Source organism: Rattus norvegicus, chromosome X (genome assembly GCF_021556685.1).
Source record: "Rattus norvegicus strain SHRSP/BbbUtx chromosome X, alternate assembly SHRSP_T2T, whole genome shotgun sequence".
In the NCBI taxonomy this organism is placed as follows: domain Eukaryota; kingdom Metazoa; phylum Chordata; class Mammalia; order Rodentia; family Muridae; genus Rattus; species Rattus norvegicus.
This window is the reverse complement of record NC_141554.1, coordinates 108,107,027-108,120,244: the sequence shown is the minus strand read 5'-3', so window position 1 is coordinate 108,120,244 and position 13,218 is coordinate 108,107,027. Positions and strand designations below refer to the sequence as shown.

The 13,218-nt window shown below is 41.8% G+C and overlaps 1 pseudogene; it reads right to left on the bottom strand.

The window, feature by feature from the left end:
* Positions 1-2,946: 2,946 nt before the first annotated feature.
* On the bottom strand, positions 2,947-11,989 carry LOC134484202 (presenilin-associated rhomboid-like protein, mitochondrial; annotated as a pseudogene).
* Positions 11,990-13,218: the final 1,229 nt, after the last annotated feature.

Genomic DNA, 13,218 nt, shown 5'->3' with positions numbered 1-13,218 from the left:
AAAAGAAATCCCATAGCAGCACTTGATTTGAAATTATTAATTGCAGGCAGTGAAGAGATGCAGATCCCGGCATGTTGTGAAAGTGTTGCAGCTCCCTGTAGCTGTAGCCATGTTGCTTCAGTCTCCCTAGGTTTATATGGAGTGTGATGGAAGGTCTGTTACCCTTGATGATGTAGCTCAGCGGTAGAGCGACTGCCTTGCGTTCTAGTGGACCTGGGTTCGACTCCCAGCATCACGGGGGTCCTTTTTGTGTTCTGGTTTTGTTTCTTCACAAGATATCCAGGCTTTAATTTTTTGCTGGGAGAGCCTATATGCATAGGTAATTACTGGTTAAAGCGTTCATCTAGGACCATAAGGACAATGGTCATCAATAATCCAGTTATTTCCCTGAGGTTTTAATAGTCTGGTGAGTACAGCGTGGATGTGCCTCCAGGATTGTTTTGTTCTGAGCTTGAGTGAAGCTCTGCTTTCAAGCTGGTGGCAGTTTCCCTAGTGGGTGGCTTTCTCAGGTGACAGATAGCAAGGGTCAATGAGTTCTGCTTGGAGAGAAAAGAAGGGAGGATTGGGCGGAAGGTTCCTAGTTACTGAACACAAACTGGAGCGTTGTGGTTGCCATGGAAACCAACGTCTTTGTGGACTCCGTTAAAATGTCTACTTAGGTGATGTAGTGATGGGAGCATTCTCTGTAGCCGAGCTTATGGGTTTCCAGAGGTGAGCACTTAAATTTCCCTAAAGTTGGGAAAACACATGCAGGTATTCCTGACCCGAGTATCCATATATGTATATATGTATGTACACACACACACACACACACACACACACACACACACACACACACACACACACAACTACAGTATAACATATGAGCGGGAACGCCTGTCGGAGGAGAGGCGTTCTCACATGCCTACAGGAATCTCAGAGCCCTGTAGGATAATATAGTCCCTCAGAAGAATCTGAAGGGAAATACTTTCTCCTACAGTTCTGTTTAAGTTTCCACAACTTTCCTAATGGAGCCATTAGGCAGGAAACAAACATTTAAAACTAGAGCACGTCAGGAACACTTCATTTTCAAAACCAATTCTCAGAAGGTGAGCAGCGATTCCTTCTACCATTTCAAGGGGCTTTGTTTGAGAATGTTCCGGGGAAACATAATGGGAAACTTTGTTCTTTACTGGCCACATACATTCATCAATAAGTGTACTTTAAGTCTTAGAGAAAGAGCTAGAGTTATCAGTTACAGTAACATAGGACACTAAGGACATTAGCAAACCAGCCATGTGTGGATATCAGAGAACAATCCCTGGGAGATGATTCTCTCCTTTCTCCAGTGAAACAAATGCTTTACCAGCCAAACCACGATGACACTCCAGTAAGTCCTACTCTCAGATGTGCTGATTGTACTTTCCATTATGTTTCCTGAGCATCTGCTGTCCCAGGAACCAGGCACCACGGCAGAGGTCTTAACCCCCAAACCTAGGACACTGCGACGAGACGAGCGTACATGTGTAGCAGTCTGGTCTATACAGTGTCTGGAGCCATTTGCCACCTCTCTGAAGCAGAGGGAACAAAAGAGGGATAAAGTCTGCCTGGCAGGCAGAGAAAAGGCAGGTCAGGGTCTCCTGGACTGCTGAGACATGGAAAGATAAGGGGAGGTGCACTTGGGGCTCAAGGCTAGGGGCTACCATTAAAGAAATCAGCCGCCCATGTATTTGTGAGAATGTGTCTGGACTCGGTGTGTTCCTTTGATATTTGTGTCTTTTGCTTCTTTGAGATGGTGGGTGTCGTGTACTCCACACTTGCAGGACCTCACTATATAACCAACGGAGACATTGAAGTCCTGACTCTCCTTCATCTGATTCCCAATGCTGGGATTTGGGGCTTATCCCAGCATGCCTAGGTACTTGTTTATCTTGACAATGTAGCACACTCTCTCACTACTGTAGGTTCATAATCTGTTTTCACATCAAGTAGCATTGTTTCTACATTTCCTTCATGATATAATTTGGGCCCTTTTTATTTCTATAAAAATGGTTAATCAGCGTGCTAATTTGCTTTCCAATTTCTTCTAAGAAGTTGTAGGATTTGCATGGGAAAACAGAGTGCATCTATATCTTAATGCTGAAGTCATGGAAATCATAACCATAGTGGCTTGGTGGTGCTCTGTTGGAGGAGAGGAACTTTTAGCAGGGAGTACCTAGCTGGAGCAAGTACATCACTTGGGTGAGTGTTGGCATTTATAGCCTCAATGCACTGGTGTTCTCTGTGCTTCTTGAGTGTGGATGCAAATGTGCTCAGTCGTGTTCCTGCTCTTGCTCACACACCGGCCTCCTTCCTTGTCCTCCCTACTTTAAAATGTCTATTCCTACCAAACAGAGTGCAAGACAATTGCTTCCCTGTTAGTTTGTGTCCACTGCACCATTTTATCACTGCAACAGAAGAAGTATTAATACAGTGCATGTGAGCACAAATAGCTCAATTATGCCAGGCATGGCGGCACAGGCCATTAAGACCTCAGCGGATGGGAGGCAGAAACACTTGCATCTCTAGGACTTCAACCAGGCCTGTCAGAACCGCACAGGAGACTTTGTCTCAAAACAATAGTAGGAATACTCTAGCCTCAGACTATAAACTGCCTGTTTTCGTCAATGTTCACATTCTCCACAATCTTAATTTGTATTCTCATTGGTGTCCAAGATCTACTAGCCTCACATGGAGTCAGTCATCACTCATGTTCCATGTCCATATTGAAATTGTTACCTTGTATCACAATGGAGTTCTCTATGTCTTCTTATGGGATTGCCCTTGAGGTTACATTATGCAGGTCTTTTCATTGTTGAATTAATTATTTCCCCATACTTGCTTTTGCATTCAGAGAAGCATGTTAATTTCACCCACCATCTTTAATCACTTCTCATATCTTTTTCTTATCTTTCTTGTATTTTAGCTTCAGTCGATGCTCTGTTGCACGATTCGAATGTAGGCATGAATGGCTAACATTTCCTAGTGAATTTAGACCTGCATTACTGTTTACTCAAACACTTTTATTGCACTTTGATTTTAGTTTTCCCTATAACATTAATGTCACAACTCTCCCCTGATTTCTACTTATACTTAGGTACACGTGCTTGTATTTAAGTGTTCAAGATATTATTTGTATGCCTTTAAATAAGGTATATGTCTTGTAAAGGATTAGTTTTATATTCTATTTCAATAGGTAATAAGATTGTCTTGTTTCTTATAAGTTATATCTATTTATATTCTTTACATATATGTATACGTTTGCTTAACATGTCAATGCCAGAGGGCAACTTTCAGGAGTGTTCCTCTGCTTAGATCATGTGGGTCCTGGGGATACATTGTAGGCCATCAGATGCAGTGCCAGGCACCATCGTACCAGGTACCCCACATACATTATAATATGATCCATATATATTGGCATTTGGGTTCAGATCTCTCCCTGTGTTTGTAAGTTCATAATTCATACCCATAGTTACAGAAAATCTTCTACTGGGCTGTGAATATCACTGTACTAATTTTTGGGTCTTGAGAATGAACTAGGGTCTAACCCATGCAAAACCTACGCTCTGACACTGAGAAATTTCCCCCAGACACAGGAAATCTACTTTATTGGCCATTTGTTTTGAAGTAGTATATAGTGCAACACTCATCATTTGCAGTTGCTTTTTAATTGACTTCTTTTTGTGTGGGGGATATCAGACCCCAGACCTTCCAAATGTCTGCCAAGTGGTGTCTCTACCGCCAACTTTCATTCCCATCCAAATATTAACTCTTAGAGCAGGTACTGCATTTACTGATTGATTGATTGATCCATCTATTCATTTATTTATTCATTTAGTCATCTATCTATTTATAGATGGGCAGAGTGTGCATATGCCAGAGCACATTGCTAGAGGTCAGAGGACAAAGACGACAACTTGAGGGAGTCAGAGCTCTACTTCCCTCTTGTGGTTTTAGTTATTACACCCAGGCCTTTGACATAAGGATGACTGCTGCCTGGTCCGTGTTGCTGTCTCAAGTATTACCTTCTTAGTAAACATAGTGTCTTTACTAGAAAAAGTCTTAGTTCCTAATACAGAGATATGAGGTGGTAAAAATGAGGACTGCACATAAAATAATGCATACAAATGCACACATACTAAAGTTCCGAAATCGTGTTAAATAATAATCGTGAAATTGAGAATCACATACTTGGTACAATAGTGAAGTAGGGCATTGCCTACAAGTGTGATTTCAAGATAAGTGTGATTGAGGAAACTCACAATCCCAGGACTTGGGAGAGAGAGACTGAACTGTTGCAAGTTTTAGGTCAGTCTGCATAATGAGTTCTAGAGCACTTAGGGCTACAGAGTAAGACCCTATCTCAAAATAATATATAGGAGTGTGATTTCATCTTTCAAGGCAATGCATATGATGAACACATTTCATATATATATATATATATATATATATATATATATATATAACCTATGAAAACATATATAAATATAGGTATCACATAGATGCACACAAGTAGATCCTGGCTACTGCATCTACTGAGATATATGGAACTCCCTTTTATCATATAATTACTTGATAACTAAATGAATCCATTGTTTAAATGGGCACACTGATAACACCTGGACGGTCTTGAGAAAATGGCCATTGTGTGGCCCTATTGACAGTGTCTGACGCATATACTATACCAAATATACGTTCCTGACATGAGCATCACTTTGCTCACGATCATGAAAGCCTGCACCTAACTAGTTTCCTAAACAATTCCTGTACTCTAGGACTATCCGTTCCACAACGTATTTCAAATCAAAATGCTGGCTATAGAGACACATGTAATTATAAGCAGATGTCTTGGAGATGGTGACTGGGTGGGACCATTTGTCTTCCAGTCATTTTTCAGGTTTGTGAGAGATGTTTCCTCAAATGAGTAAATCAGAAAGTAATAGATTAAGTCTCCTAATGAATACTTGTGGCCTTCACCTGAATGTCAACATCTACATGCAATGAACACACACAAATACACACACATACACACACACACACTCACGCACACACACATGAAAACATGCACAGGCTCACACAGTGCAAATAAACATTTACAAAAATTCATTTGTGCACTTTGGCACATGTGTGCCCACACATTTTCTCTCTCCCCCCCATTAATATGCAGGTACATTACACACACAAACACACGTACTCACACACACACACTCACACACAATCACAAGCAGACACACACACACTCTCAGAAGGCTATGTGCACATGCACACACAGATGAACACACATAAAAACAAAGTATAAACTCTCCTGAACAGAATGATTCTAGTTTTGCCGTGAAAGAATAATTGTAAAACAGTTCACACACACACACACACACACACACACACACACACATACACACACGGTTGCTCTGCAGAGCCACAGGGGAGCATAATACAGCACAATGCAAATGATGGACAGAGAATGATGTTGTCTGACAGGGAGGGATAAGGGTAGCCCTACCATAGCCTTCTGGAGAGGAGTTGGAATGTTTCAAAAAGCAACTAAAAGTGACAGAACAAAATCCAAGCATGAATACTATATTCTATACAAATCACCCCTGTATATACATTTTGACCTGCACATTTACACTAAGCAGAGGTGAAATGAGTTGTTGAGCACTAGCTTTGCGATCATTCATAAAGGGAACTTTACTAGGACACCTGTTAAACTCACAAAGGCAGGAGAAGTCCATTCACTGGGGGATATTTGCTACTCTGTAAAACATCAGACTTGTCATGAATATTTAAGAATATAGATTTCCTTCCACCCCGTGGCTGTAATGGGAACTGCATCTGTGCGAGTCTGGCCAGATGGAGGGGGAGAACACAGGCTGGGAATCTGAGATTGGAACCCAATCCTGGTCTGAGCTGAATATAAAGAATACACATGAGGGAACGACAGAAGCTTGTATGAGTCTAAATATGAACGCACACATGCATGCACACACAGAGCTCCTAGGGGTAAGCCCACGTTTCCATGCAATTAATTTGCTCCATGGAAGTGACCACAATCTACACAGTCAGTGTGTATAGAAGATATATACACGAACATCCTCTATCAAGTGTGTGTGTGTGTGTGTGTGTGTGTGCCACACATCCTGCCACACATCCCTATATAAGTTGATTCACATTGATCCTTTACAGCATATCCATCCTTTATCTGTGTGATAAAGTCACTGTCTCACATAGGAAATACCGAACAGTAATGTGTCTGATATCCCAAGATGCTTCATCCCATGGCACCACAGCTCCACAGAAGGAAGGGAAGAGAGAAGGAACTGACTTACCTATCATGTCCCAATCGCTCTGGTAACATGCTGTCAGGACTGATTCCACGTGACTCTTGTTATGGTCTGGAGCTGGTGTGGATGGCGCCTCCACAGATTTCTCTCATGTCTACTCAATGATAACTTGATCAAGAAAGAAACAAAGAAACTCAAGATTTAAACTTTAATTAAAATGAAGGTACAACATGCCAAAATATATGGGACACAAGGAAAGTAGTGGAAAGAGGAAAATTCATGGCCCTGAGTGCCTCCAGAAAGAAACGGGAGAGTATACAATAGTGGTTTGACAGCACACCCAAAATCTCTAGAACAAAAAAAGCAAATACACCCAAGAGTAGAGGAGGGCAAGAAATAATCAAACTCAGGGCTGAAATCAACCATGTAGAAACAAAAAGAACAAGATAGAATAATCGTTAGCCAAACTAACCAGAGGGAACAGAGAGAGTATCCAAATTACCAAAATAAGAAATGAAAAGAAAGACGTAACAACTAAATCTGAGAAAAATTTTTAAAAAATCATCAGATCCTACTGCAAAAGCTTATACTCAACAAAACTAGAAAATCTGGAGGAAATGGACGATTATCTAGATAGATACCAGGTTCCAAAGTTAAATCCAGATTAGACAAACCACATAACCATTTCCATAACACCTCAAGAAATAGAAGAAGTTACTAAAAGTCTCCCAACCAAAGAGACCCCAGGAGTAGATGGGTTTAGTGCAGAATTCTATCATAACTTCATAGAAGCAAATTTCCTGAACAAAACACCAATGGCATATGCTCTAAGATCAAGAATCGACAAATGGGATCTCATAAAACTGCAAAGCTTCTGTAAGGCAAAGGACACTGTGGTTAGGACAAAATGGCAACCAACAGATTGGGAAAAGATCTTTACCAATCCTACATCCGATAGAGGGTTAATATGCATAACATATAAAGAATTGAAGAAGTTACACTCCAAAGAGCCAAATAACCATAATAAAAATGGGGTACAAAGCTAAACAAAGAATTCTCAGTTTACAAATGTCAAATGGCTGAGAAGCACCTAAAGAAATGTTTAAAATCGTTAGTCATCAGGGAAATGCAAATCAAAATAACCCTGAGATCCACCTCACTCCAATTAGAATGGCTAAGATCAAAAACTCAGGTGACAGCAGATGCTGGCAAGAATGTGGAGAAAAAGGAACACTCCTCCATTGTTGGTGGGATTGCAAACTGGTACAACCACTCTGGAAATCAGTCTGGAGGTTCCTCAGAAAATTGGACATTAAAGTACTGGAGGGCCCAGATATAAATCTCCGGGGCATATACCCAAAAGATGCTCCAACATACAACAAAGACATATGCTCCACTATGTTCATAGCAGACGTATTTATAAAAGCCAGAAGCTGGAAAGAACCCAGATGTCCTTCAACAGAGGAATGGATACAGAAAATGTGTTACATCTACACAATGGAGTACTACTCAGCTATCAAAAACAATGACTTCATGAAATGCATAGGCAAATGATGGAACTAGACAGTATCATCCTGAGTGAGGTAATCCAATCACAGAAAAGCACACATGTTATGAAGTCACTGATAAGTGGATTTTAGCCCAAAACTCAAATTACCCAAAATACAATCCACACACCACATGAAGCTCAAGAAGAAATATGACCAAAGTGCAGATGATTCACTTCTTCTTAAAAGGGGGAACAAAAATATTCATAGGAGGGGAGGTGGAGGTAAAGTTTATAGCAGAGATCGAAGAAATGGCCATTCACACCCTGCCCCACATGTGGCCCATATACATACAGTCACCAAAACTAGTTAAGGTGGATGAACCAAAGAAGTGCAGGCCGACAGGAACCGGAGAGAGATGTCTCTTGAGAGACACAACCAGAACATGTCAAATACAGAGGTGAATGCTAGCAGCAAACCATTGAACTGAGAAGAGAGATACCCGTGGGAGGAAGCAGAGAAAGGATTGAAAGAGCTAAAGGGGCTTGCAACCCCATAAGAACAACAATGCCAACAAACCAGAGCTACCAGGGACTAAACCACTACCCAAAGACTATACACAGACTGACCCAAGGCTCCAAATGCATATGTTGCACAGAATAGACTTGTTGGGTCACCAGTGGAAGGGGAAGCCCTTGGTCCTGCGAAGGTTGGACCCCCAGTGCAGGGGAACATCGGAGGAGTGGTAAGCTGGCTGGAAGGGAGGGAAACACCCTTATGGGGAAGAGGAAGGGGAAGGGTGACAAGGGAGGGCAGAGGGTGTTTAAGGACAGAACACCGGGCAAGGGGATAATTTGAAATGTAAATAAAGAAATATATCGTATAAAAAATTATCCAGCTCAGGAACATCACTGCTGGTTCCAAGACAATGATTACTTTTAAGGCATTGCCTGCCATGAAGGCAAAATCGCCGAGGAAGATGATAAGGAGCCTCCGGTCTGGAATCGTGGTGCAGATTGCAGCAAGAATTGCCATGACTGCTCCCAAGCACCAAGGAAAGGTCCTGATTTTAATGTGGCAACTTTACACACATAACTGACAAAATTGAAAATAACAACGGAAGACATGAACATGGGTACAACTTGTTCTTGACCCAGAATGTTCTCGATGCTGGATGAGAAGCTGCACAAAACAGACATATTTGTGCCGTGAGGAATAAGGAGAAATTGTGGACAGAAACTTGGAGACCAAAGGACTTCTGAGGCTGGGTTGTGTGTACAGAATATGTGCATGGTCAGATGCAGGGAATGCAGGGTGTCCATAAGCAGAATGAGAGAGATGTGGTGATTAGGATGCCTGTCACCCGCTTCTGGCCACCACCTAGGCTATTACACCACTTGTGGATCTCCTTTCTGATGTCTACTTTCTTTTGTGGGCGTATGCTGTCCACCCATTAACTTTTATGTCATCAACATTACTCTGTACCCTGGATTTCAGTGATTCAAATAGCTAAATATAGCTGATTCAAATGCACAGCCTGTGACCTCTAGAGTGGAATTAAAGCCTTCTGTCGAGTTGATATAAGCTAGACCTAATGATAAAAAAAAAACTGTTTCCTGTTTCCTTCAGAGGCTGGATCAAGGTACTTCTCTGGTATGCTTCTTCACTTGACCCTGCGTTTGATCTTCAAGGTTCTTCCTTCCTCAGAACATTTGTAAATGTACAATGTTGCCTAAGATAAAATTTATACCCGGATTTGGGCAGGCGCAGAGCCTGGGTCTGAGAGAGTTCCTGGTAGGCTCCATAGAAGGGAGGCCCAGAAGACTAAAGGCAACCGTAGACTCGCTGTACCCAACCTCAGAATGCCATCTACCCAATCCCTGCTTCAATATTGCCTGATGTTCCTAATCCTTCAGAAGCACATTCTAATGAATTTAGCACAATAGTCTCAAGTGATGTAGGTCTGCCATGTTTTGCAGAGCACAAAATTTGTTGTGGTTCTTGATCTTGTTTTGTTTGCATTGGAAATCGATTCTTTTCCCATAGAAGTGATGACATAAAAATTGTCGATAATGATATGCAAATATGTGATATAAATATCTTCAGGCACCATAAAAAGTAGCTTGAGTCTCTGTCACTTCATATAGGCTGGAAAGAGGTCTGGAGTGAGGCTTTGAGTTGTAGCTCAGTGGTAGAGCGCATACCTTACACGTATGTTGTCTCAGGTTCTATTCCCGGCCTCTCCAAGCCTTTTGTTTTTTTTTTTCTCTTCACGATCAGTTTCTAGACAGGATCTAGAAGACGTGTCGGTAAAGACCTCCGTAGTCTGGGGCATATGGTCAAAGTGCTCATCTATAACCGTGACAACAATATTCCACTCTAACCTTGAAGACGTTCCCATGGAGACCTCTTAGTCTGGGGAGTACAGCGTGGTCATCGCTCTGGGATTATGTTTCCTCACAGCTTCTGCCTTCATGCTGCTGGCAGTTTCCTAGTGGGTATGCTTATCGGGTGAACGACGTCAAGGAAGAATGACTTCTGCTTTGAGAGAAATAAGGGAGGATACTGTGTAGGAGAAAAGTCTGTTTCAGGGACAGGATCAGGACACTTTCTTCTATGTTTCCCCCCTTGTCCCTGTGTTTGATCTTCAAGGTTCATCCTTCCTCGGTGCTTTTCCAAACTCACATTTGCTTGCTGAAGAAATAACTTCAACCCGTGTCAGGGAGCCACAGAGTCTGAGTCTCAGACATGTCAGTAACCGAAGCCCACTGGAGGCACCCATTCATGACCACATTCCTAGCCTCACTCTACCCAAACTCTCAATGCCATCTTCCCAACTTATGCCCGATTGACATACCCTGCAGTCACTCATTATTATTAATTTGACATGATACTGACAATTCATTGTGGGTCTGCCATGTTTTGAAGAATTATGATTTCTTTTATTTTTAAAAGGTTGAGTTTTATTTTATACAGAAAATAAAACACAGGTACTGTTCAGCTGTACTGTAAATCTGAGTTAAATTTGAAGCTTGCCTAGATATCAAAACATTACTTAAATATTTGTGTTGAAAGGCATAATCATATTAATATCTCTACTTATCCGATCAGGTGTAGATTTTAAAAGTTACCAACTCTAACACCTAGTATTAGGTCAAATAAAGTGCTTGCATACAAGTTTATACACCGATAAAGGGTTGTGTGTAGAACACATACATTCTCAATGAGGAACCATTTCACGTCGAGGGAATGAACATTGCCTTTTTATGTGTAAATTGAGACATAGATAAGGTACATAAAAGAGTCATACGTATGTCGGTGACCAGGAGGGGGAATCGTGTTCTCTCTGGTGTAAAAGTTACACAGGGAAGCTGGAAATGTAGCTCAGTTTTAGAATATTTGTGTAGAACATACAAGGTCCTGTGACTGACACGCAGTATGGACCACAAAGGATCACACAGAGGGAGGCAGTCAGAGCAAAAGTAGGCAAGAGATCCTTAAGCGAGCCAGTATACCCTGAGTCCAGAAAAATAAAGACTTCACAAAGCCAGTACTAAGCCATTATATAACTATGGGGAATAACCAGAAACAGGGAAAAGCCCAAAACTCATTTCTTCGTGTCAGTGGGGGATAGAGTGAGGGGGTGGATTTTTATAGTAATTGGTAAGTTTGAAGTGAGCAGGTCTGAAGCTGGAGAGCGTTCCTTGCATTGGCCTAACCTTTTTGTACCTGTTTTCATTTTTCTATAAACGTTTTTCTAATTTGTTTTAAGAAACAAGACTTCTTGTTCTTAATACTATTACTTTGTTTTTGTTGAGTATATTTTCTTTTTTCATAAAAGAAATCCCATAGCAGCACTTGATTTGAAATTATTAATTGCAGGCAGTGAAGAGATGCAGATCCCGGCATGTTGTAAAAGTGTTGCAACTCCCTGTAGCTGTAGCCATGTTGCTTCAGTCTCCTAGGTTTATATGGAGTGTGATGGAAGGACTGTTACCCCTGAGGATGTAGCTCAGTGGTAGAGCGACTGCCTTGCGTTCTAGTGGGCCTGGGTTCGACTCCCAGCATCTCGGGGGTCCTTTTTGTGTTCTGGTTTTGTTTCTTCACAAGATATCCAGGCTTTAATTTTTTGCTGGGAGAGCCTATATGCATAGGTAATTACTGGTTAAAGCGTTCATCTAGGACCATAAGGACAATGGTCATCAATAATCCAGTTATTTCCCTGAGGTTTTAATAGTCTGGTGAGTACAGCGTGGATGTGCCTCCAGGATTGTTTTGTTCTGAGCTTGAGTGAAGCTCTGCTTTCAAGCTGGTGGCAGTTTCCCTAGTGGGTGGCTTTCTCAGGTGACAGATAGCAAGGGTCAATGAGTTCTGCTTGGAGAGAAAAGAAGGGAGGATTGGGCGGAACGTTCCTAGTTACTGAACAGAGAACTGGAGCGTTGTGGTTGCCATGGAAACCAACGTCTTTGTGGACTCCGTTAAAATGTCTACTTAGGTGATGTAGTGATAGGAGCATTCTCTGTAGCCAAGCTTATGTGTTCCTAGAGGTGAGCACTTGAATTTCTCTGAGGGAGGGAAGACAGATGCAACTATTCCTGACCCGAGTATCTATGTATGTATATATGTATGTACACACACACAAACACACACACACACACACACACACAACTACAGTACAACATATGAGCGGGAACGTCTGTCAGAGGAGAGGCGTTCTCACATGCCTACAGGAATCTCAGAGCCCTGTAGGATAATATAGTCCCTCAGAAGAATCTGAAGGGAAATACTTTCTCCTACAGTTCTGTTTACGTTTCCACAACTTTCCTAATGGAGCCATTAGGCAGGAAACAAACATTTAAAACTAGAGCACGTCAGGAACACTTCATTTTCAAAACCAATTCTCAGAAGGTGAGCCGCGATTCCTTCTGCCATTTCAAGAGGCTTTGTTTGAGAAAGTTCCGGGGAAACATAATGGGAAACTTTGTTCTTTACTGGCCACATACATTCATAAATAAGTGTAATTTAAGTCTTAAAGAAAGAGCTAGAGTTATCAGTTACAGAAACATAGGACACTAAGGACATTAGCAAACCAGCCATGTGTGGATATCAGAGAACAATCCTTGGGAGATGATTCTCTCCTTTCTCCAGAGCAACAAATCCTTTACCAGCCAAACCACGATGACACTCCAGTAAGTCCTACTCTCAGATGTGCTGATTGTACTTTCCATTATGTTTCCTGAGCATCTGCTGTCCGAGGAAACAGGCACCACAGCAGAGGTCTTAACCCCCAAACCTAGGACACTGCGACGAGACGAGCCTACATGTGTAGCAGTCTGGTCTATACAGTGTCTGGAGCCATTTGCCACCTCTCTGAAGCAGAGGGAACAAAAGAGGGATAAAGTCTGCCTGGCAGGCAGAGACAAGGCATGTCA